A 9,559-nucleotide genomic window follows, 5' to 3' on the forward strand; every position below is an offset into this window, starting at 1 on the left:
TTCAAGAACCCTCACTCAAGAGTGTGAAAAAGAGTCTCAAGAAAGCTAGTTCATCTACAAGTCATAATCTAAGGTATGTGGGGTTTGAACAAGGTTAACTCTTTCACCCTTGTACCCAAAGGCTTATTTTAAATACAAAATTTCTGTAATTTATGAGATTGTCCATGAAATTGAAGTTAGGGTTTATACCTTTTTTACTATCATTTGCAAGATGTTGAGAGTTCCCATGGATTAAGAGTTGAATTTCATGATTTTATTTATATTTCATGTCTATTGATGAAATTTACATATTTTAAGATGATTTATGAGTAATTGCATTACCAAGTATGAATTTTAAGATGTTTTGATATGAGACTGATGATTGGGTCAATAGACCCCATTTAAAGATTGTTGTTCAAGATTGTTTGTGCTATAAGCACCCCTTGGTTAAGTTATTTTCATATTTAAAATAAAGATTTGACCCTTTTGGGTCTAAGCTAAGATAGAAGTCCACATTACTTATGAATTAAAGTCAAGAGAAGTATATTTGGTCTTTAATATAGACCCTTGAATTATTTTAAGGAGAATTTCCTAAAAGTTGTGAGCTTAAGAATGGGAGTAGTATTTAGCACCGAGTTGGGTATGAATCCAAGGTCTTATGCCCCAGAAATACATGCCCCGTAGGTCTTTGATTTACCCTAAGTGGGTTAAGATAGTGATCACTAAAGTTTAGGTTCTATTTCGATGGCAAGGGTAGAGCAGCTCTCCCAATGTGGGTAAGACGTAGGACTCCATATGGCTCACATGGTTTATGTCGGTTATAAGAAACTTCCAAGTCTCTCAAGTCCCAAAGTCCTATAATCTCTAAATTTTAAAGAAGACACTTATTCTCCATAAGATTACAAAGTCCTATAATCTCTAAATTTTAAAGAAGACACTTATTCTCCATAAGATTACAAGTTTTGAAAGCTATTGTTTTAAGATTCCTCTTGCTTACAAGTTTTCAGAATAAGATGGAGAAAACAAATTTTAGAACTAAGTGCAATGACTCACTAGATTTGTACTATATGCTTCAATATACATGATTTATGAGATTCAGATTTCACTTTTACTCAAGCTATGTGAGTCATTCATATCAGCATGCATGTTTTATAAAGAATGATAACATTGTTTACTTAAATGCATACACCCCCCCCCCATATACTTAGTACATCCTTAAAATATTGATACACATATATGTCTGTGTACTACATAGTCTTATAATGTAAATTCAGGTGCTCAGTCCCACAGTGACAGTGATTCTCGAGTACCTTTGTCTACACTCCACAGTTGGTGAGTCCTCATGGTTCGAGGACTTGTTGCTCAAATTTTTAGTTGTTATTGCTTTTAGTTTAGTCAAGTCAGTTGGGGGTCTGTCCCAATAACTCTTTTGTTTTTTATTAGTAGAGGCTTTGCCAGACAAGATTATCAGTATGTTTAGACTTTCAGTATTTTGACTGTTCAGATAAGTATTTCTTCGTGTTCCATTAGGATGATGATATGACAAAACCATCATTTTTATTTATTCATCTCAAAGTAGGTTTTATATGTAGTAGCTAGCTTGGGCTACTTGTAGCCTTAAGCGCTATGTGACATTCTAGGATGAGATTTTGGGGCATTACAAACTTGGCATCAGAGCCTAAGGTTTAAGGAGTCCTAGGGAGTCTGACATGTCGTGTTACATATAGTCTTGATCATGCGAAAAAAAGATAGTTCTTTACATATGTACATGGACTATCATCAGCTGAAAAAGGCCACAGTTAAGAACAAGTACCCTCTTTCTAGAATTGATGACCTGTTTGATCAGTTGCAAGGTGCAAGTTATTTCTCAAAGATAGACCTTAGATTCGGCTATCACTAGCGTAAAGTAAGGGAGTGTGATATCCTAAAGATAGCCTTTCAAACCCATTATGGTCGCTTTTTATTTTTAGTCATGTCTTTCAGGCTAACCAATGCTCCAGCAGCTTTCATGGACCTCATGAAGCGAGTGTTCAGACAGTATCTTGATATGTTTGTCATAGTATTCATATATGATATTCTTGTATACTCCCATAGTGAGGATGACCATGCAGATCATCTTAGAATTGTCTTGCAAACTCTTAGAGGTCATCAGTTGTTTGCCAAATTTAGCAAGTATGAATTTTAGCTAAGGTCAGTAGCCTTTCTGGGTCATATTATTTTAGCCGAATACATTAGAGTTGATCCCCTAAAGATAAAAGCTATAAGAAATTAGCCTAGACCTATCTCTCCGTTAAATATTAGAAGTTTCTTAGGTCTAGCTGGATATTACCGCCATTTTGTTGAAGGTTTCTCATCTATTGCATCTCCTATGTCTAGAATGACCTAAAAAAAGTTAAGTTCTAATGGTTAGATTCTTACATGAAGAGTTTTCAGAAGTTGAAGACTCGACTCACTTCAGCTCCCGTGTTAACATTGCCTGATAGTACGGATGATTTTGTGGTGTATTGTGATACCTCTAAGGTTGGATTGGGTTTTGTGTTGATGTAGAGAGGTAAGTTTATAGCTTATGCCTCTAGATAGTTGAAGCCGCATGAAAAGAATTACCCAACCTATGATTTAGAGTTGGCTGTTGTGGTCTTTGCTCTAAAAATCTGGAGACACTATCTGCATGGTGTTTATGCTGACGTGTTTATTGATCACGAAAGACTACAGTACATATTTACTTAGAGGGAGTTGAATCTTAGACAGAGATGGTGGTTAGAGTTGCTAAAATATTATGATATAAGTATGTCATATCATCCGAGCAAGGCCAATGTAGTGGCAGATGCCCTCAGTAGGTTTTCTATGGGCAATGTCGCTCATCTAAAGAAGGATAAGAAAGAGTTGGCTCGTGAGGTTCATCGTTTGGCTAGACCAGGCATTAGGTTGCTTGACTAAGCTGAAGTTAGTGTTTGGGTTTACAGTAGTTCTGAATCCTCCTTAGTTTCAGAAGTAAAGGAGAAGCAAGACTTGGATGCTAGTTTGGTCAGACTGAAGGAGTCAGTTAAAGACCAAAAGGTTGAGGTTTTCTCCCTAAGGGGAGATGGTGTATTGAGATATCAAAATAGATTGTGTGTTCTGTGGTTGGTGACTTGAGGCAGAGAATTATGGCTGAGGCGCATGGTGCGTGGTATTCTATTCATCCCGGAGCTACCAAGATGTACCATGACTTGCGAGAAATCTATTGGTGGAATGGTATGAATAAACACATAGAAAATTTCATGGAGAAGTGTGCAACTTGTCAGTTGGTTAAGGTAGAGCGCCAAAGGCCTGGTGGTATGTTGTAAGAGTTTAGTATCCCCACTTGGAAGTGGGAAGAGGTGAATATGGATTTTGTGACTAGTCTACCCTTTTCACGTCTTCATCATGATTCAATTTGGGTTGTTATAGATAGGTTGACTAAGTCAGCACATTTCTTTCCAGTGCATACATCTTATATGGCTGAGGATTATGCTAGGTTGTACATTCGGGAGTTAGTTTGCATGGAGTTCCCTTGTCTATCATCTCAAATAGGGGTACTCATCTCACTTCTCAATTTTGGAGAGCGTTTTAGAAGTGTCTTGGTACCCAAGTTCATTTGAGTTCTGCTTTTCGTCCACAGACAGATGGTTAGGCTAAAAGGACCATCTAAAATTTGGAAGACATATTGAGGGCATGTGCTCTTGATTTCAAAGGTAGTTGGGATGAGTATTTGCCATTTATTGAATTTTCTTATAACAGTAGTTATCACTCTAGCATCCAGATGGCCCCATTTAAGGATTTGTATGGGAGGAGATATAGATTACCCAAAGGTTGGTTTGAAGTGGGTGAAGCTACTTTAATTGGGCTTGATGTTGTGTTTGAGGCTATGGAAAAGGTTAAGTTGATTAGAGAAAGGTTGAAGACAACCCAGAGTCATCAGAAGTCATATGCAGATGTGAGAAGAAGAGATCTTGAGTTTGAGGTGGGTGATTTGGTGTACTTGAAGATTTCTCCCATGAAGGGGGTGAAGAGGTTTGGGAAAAAAGGGAAGCTTAGTCCCCGTTATGTTTGCCCTTATAGAGTTTTGAGACGTGTGGGGAAAGTAGCCTATGAATTTAAGTTGCCCACAGATCTGTCAGTTGTCCATCCCGTCTTTCATGTCTCCATGCTTAAGAAGAGCATTGTTGTAAATCCTTCAGAGAGCTCAGATATTCAGACCAGTCTTTCTTATGAAAAGATTCCAGTTGAGATTCTAGACCATCAGATCCGTAGACTAAGGAACAAAGAGGTTTCCTTGGTCAAAGTTCTTTGGCGGAACCAGTCAGTTGAGGGTACTACTTGGAAAGCAGAAGAAGACATGTGAGCCAACAAGACCCACCTTTTCTCCATGAGTCCAGATCTAGATGAAGGAATTAGACTTCGTTAATTTATTTCCTTTCTAATCCTGTGTATTCAACTATATAATTGTCTTCTCCATGAGTCCATGCATTCTCTGAATTACTCAAAAGTTTAAAATGATGTAGAGTTAGTTTAGAAATTCATGCAGCTGTGCATTCTCAGTATTCTCTATATTCTTATCCTAGCTATTGACATTCGAGGATAAATGTTCCCAAGAGAAAGATATTGCAATACCCCGAACTTTCCTTAAGCCTAAATTGTATCTCTATAAGATTAAGAAATGACTTCCAAAGTGAGTTGTATTTAAATCATGTAGAGTTTTCCTAATTTTGAGTTTTTTATCATGTGGGAAATTGAATTAGCTTTCCAACGATACCAATTTCTTCCAAATCCGGTATTGGGGTGAGAAGTTATGGTTGTTTTACTGAGAGCTGGTAGAATCGCCCAGGTACGACGGGTAGGTTGACGGACCGTCGCACGAGCCATCACAAACAAGGAAGTAAACCCATTTATTTGCCAAGTGCAATGGTCGGGTCAACGGACCATCGAGCTAGCGATGGATCATCGCCCAAGCTATCGCTACTAAGCCAGTGAGCTCCTATTCTAGTCCAAGTGCGACGATTAGACTGACGGACTGTTGAGCCAGTGATGGACCATAGAACGAGGCATCACTGATCCTGTTCATAAATTTTAAAGATATTTTTAAAAAGGGTTTTTGGCCTTTTTTCATCCTTTTTAACACCTAGATATATAAAAACAAAGCATAGAACTTCAAATTCTTTCATAGAATCAAAAACAAGGGTTTCTCCCTCAAGAGCAAGACCCAATTCCTTCTCCAAGATTTCACCGTAGTTCTTACAAATTGATTTAAGAATCAAGTTCCCCCAAGTCAAAAGCTTCAAGAACCCTCACTCAATAGTACGAAAAAGAGTCTCAAGTAAGCTAGTTCATTTAAAAGTCATAATATAAGGTATGTGGGGTTTGAACAAGGGTAACTCTTTCACCCTTGTGCCCAAAGGCTTATTTTAAATACAAATTTTCTGCAATTTATGAGATTTTCCATTAAATTGTAGTTAGGGTTTATACCCCTTTACTATTATTTGCAAGATTTTGAGAGTTCCCATGGTTTAAGAGTTGAATTTCATGATTTTGTTTATATTTCTATGTCTATTGATGAAATTTATAGACTTTAAGATGATTTATGAGTAATAGCATTACCAAGTATGAATTTTAAGATATTTTGATATGATACTGATGATTAGGTCAATAGACCCCATTTAAAGATTGTTGTTCAAGATTTTTTGTGTTATAAGCACCCCTTGGTTAGGTTATTTTCAGATTTCAAATAAATATTTGACCCTTTTTGGTCTAAGCTAAGATAAAAGTCCACATTACTTATGAATTAAAGTCAAGAGAATTATATTTGGTATTTATTATAGACCCTTGAATTATTTTAAGGTGGATTTCCTAAAAGTTCTGAGCTTAAGTATGGGAGTAGTATTTAGCACCGAGTTGCGTATGATTCCAAGGTCTAATGCCCCAGAACTACGTGCCCTATAGGTTTCTGATTTACCCCAAGTGGGTTAAGATAGTGATCACTAAAGTTAAGGTTCTATTCTGATGGCAAGGTTAGAGAAGCTCTCCCCAATATGGGTAAGACATTGGACTCCATGTGGCGCACATGGTTTATGGTAGTTATAAGAAACTCCCAAGTCTCCCAAGTCTCTCAAGTCCCAAATTCCTATAATCTCTAAATTTTAAAGAAGACTCTTATTCTCTATATGATAACAAGTTTTGAAAGCTATTGTTTTAAGATTACTCTTGCTTACAAGTTTTCAGAATAAGATGGAGAACATATATTTTAGAACTAAGTGTAATGACTCACTAGATTTGTACTATATGCTTCAATTTACATGATTTATGAGATTCAGATTTCAGTTTTACTCAAGCTATGTGAGTCATTCATATCAGCATGTATGTTTTATAAAGAATGATAACATTGTTAACTTAAATGCATACACCCCTCATATACACAATACATCCTCAAAGTACTGATCCACATATATGTCTGTGCGCTATATTGTCTCATAATGTAGGTTCAGGTGCTCAGTCCCAGCAGTGACAGTGATTCTCGAGTACCTTTGTCTACACTCTGCAGTTGGTCAATCCTCATGGTTCGAGGACCAATTGCTTAGATTTGCCGTAGTTATTGCTTTCAGCTTAGTTAAGTCAATTGGGGATTTATCCCAGTGACTCTCTAGTTCTTGATTAGTAGAGGCTTTGTCAGACTAGATTATCAGTGTGTTTATACTTTTAGTATTTTGACTGTTCAGACAAGTATTTCTTCGTATTCTATTATGATGATGATATGACAGTACCATCGTTTTGCTTTATTCATCTCATAGTGAGTTTTATATGTAGTAGCAGGCTCAAAAGGGTTAGCTTGGGTTACTTGTAGCCTTAAGCACCGTGTGACATTCTGGGATGAGATTTTAGGGCATTACAAAGCCACTCCTGTGTCAGCCTTATTAATGTGGTCCAGAGTTTAAACTGAGTCTAGGCGAATCCCGATAAGGCGGGGCAAACCTTAGTCCTGAGTGTAGCCAAATGTTATTCGATGGGGGCGAACATTAGCGAGGATGCTAAGTCTGATAGGGGGAGTGTATGTGTGATGCCCCAAAAAATTTCTGTTAAGATCTCGAACGAAAATGTGTTAAATTTTGTTCTTTATCGTGATTAATAATTTTTTGTGTGGAATTTATGGATCCGTCATTATGTAGATCATCGAATAATCTTTCAAATGATATGTGGATCATCCAAAATAGACACTCGAGCGATGAGTTATGATCATTTTGATCTAACCGTGAATAGTGGTGAACAGTAAATGTGCAGAAAAAAATACTGAGGCCAGGAAAATTTTAGGGTCAACTTCAAATGATCATAACTCTTTGTACATAATGATCTGGGTGAGCTACTATATATCAACAGAAAGCTCTGAAAATCTTCTTTTTAATGAAATTGGTTTCATCCAATCTGTCCATCAGAGCAAAAATTTATGGTCGATCTACTTCAGCCTATCAAAATAGTCCACCAAAGGACAGATTTGACATTATTTGATTTTTAAGGGTATTTTGATCATTCCCACTCCAATTCATCTGAGTAAACCATGGATTTAAGTCCATTAAGAGCGTTCAATAGCTCATTTTTCTCCCAAATTTCCTAAGGCTCAAACCCCAACCCTACAACTCCAAATTTCATCCTTCTATGTATCTTGATTGAACCGTAGGAATTTCAAATTGATTTGGGATTCGAGTTGATCATGTTAAGGGCTTCAAGAAGCACCCTTTATTTTCGTAAATAAAGTTCTGGAGTGGGAAGTTCATATTCATCTTCCATTTTTAGGTATGTGGGGCTTTCAACAAGATTATCCTTTCGATCTTGTGCCCGATATTTTTGTTGAATTATATTGACATGAGATTTTACATGTTTTACCATGAATTGGTAATATGATTTTATATCTTATATTATTGTCCATGAGCTATGGGATTATGTCATCCGATATGTGTATGATGTTGAGATGGAATTATGTCCAAAAAGTATTTGATTATGAGAGTTTGATGATTTAATTTGTTAAGTCTTGATTTATACTATCATTCCACTGTTTCCTTATTATGAATTTATAATTGATATTGGAAATTCTATATCCCTACTATGGGTTGATCTCACAAATACCTTTAAATGAGAGTTGGATGGCATATTGAGAAATGTTGATATTGAAGTTGCAATGATTCTTGGTATTTTTTGGATGGTTTTGATGAGTTAAATTGTTGAAAATATTATGTATTGAGTCTTCATATCCTTTTCCAAATGTTGAGTTGGTTATGATTCAATGCATTGATACCTTGTTGATGTTGAGGAAGATTAAAATGTTTTGAGCTAAAATGTGTTGAGTTAGGAATCCACAAATTGATATGATTTGATAAATGAGAAAGAGATTTGATTTGGTCTTTATGATAGACCCTTGTGATGTTGTGGTGGAGTTCATAATGCGTTCTGAGCTTGTCGGGGAGTAGTACTTAGCCCCGAGATGGAAATTTGTTATTTTCCCTAACCTATGTACCACCGTAGGGTTGTTTTATGATGACATTCTTGGCCAGAGAGCCCGATTGTGATTATTGTAGTTTTAAGGTCGTACTCCCTGGCAAAAAGTATGACGCTCTCGCCAACGGGGGTATCAAACGTTGGTATTCAACGTAGCGCATGTGTGGTTGTCGGTTATAGGAAACTCCCCTGTCCATAAGAGTCATGTTTATTGAAATACTGAGTCACTCCAAGTTTTGATATGGTAAGTCAAGTTGCCTATGATGATCTATAATGATTTATGAGGTTTTTCTCCTACATTTCCTATCTAAGATGTTATGAGTTGCATGATTTAATGTCACTCAAGCCAGGTGTGTCATTATGGTCTGTATGTACGTTTTTACGAAATTTATGATATTATTTATATTTTGCATGTGCCCCCATATACTCAGTACGTATCTTGTGCTGACCCACATATTTCTCTATGGGCTATATTCTTACCATGATGTAGGTTCAAGTACTCAACTACAGCTGCGATCGTGATATCTGAATGCCGCATCTATGTTCCTTTAGTGGTGAGTCCTCATGGTTCAAGGAGTAAGTTGCTAGTTTTAGTGCTGTTGTTTTGTGATCCCTTTGGTCTGTTGAGTCAGTTGGGGGTTTGTCCTAATGGCTCGTTTATTTTGCTGTATAGAGGCTATGTCTGACTAGTGTATTGTTGGGTTGGTTTGTGTATAGACATTCCATATATGTACAGTCTAATGATATTTCTTGCCATGTGTGATGTGATATGATATGTACTTATATATATATCCTTAGCGTAGCGTGTATGTTGTTGTATTGGAACCCAAGGATAGTGTTTTGGTTTAAAGGGTTAGCTTGAGGCTACGTGTACCCTTGGGCATTGTGTGGTGTCTTGGGATGATATTTTGGGGTGTTGCAAACTTGGTATCAGAGCCTAAGGTTGTGAAGAGTCCTAGGGAGTCTAACAAGCCGCGTTACGTAGAGTCTTGAGCATCGGTGTGTAGCGCGCCACACCTATGATCAAGAGGCTACGGGGTGTTCTAGGAAAAGTTATTTCTTTATTTCTACAAGAGTCTAT

Source organism: Capsicum annuum, chromosome 12 (genome assembly GCF_002878395.1).
Source record: "Capsicum annuum cultivar UCD-10X-F1 chromosome 12, UCD10Xv1.1, whole genome shotgun sequence".
In the NCBI taxonomy this organism is placed as follows: domain Eukaryota; kingdom Viridiplantae; phylum Streptophyta; class Magnoliopsida; order Solanales; family Solanaceae; genus Capsicum; species Capsicum annuum.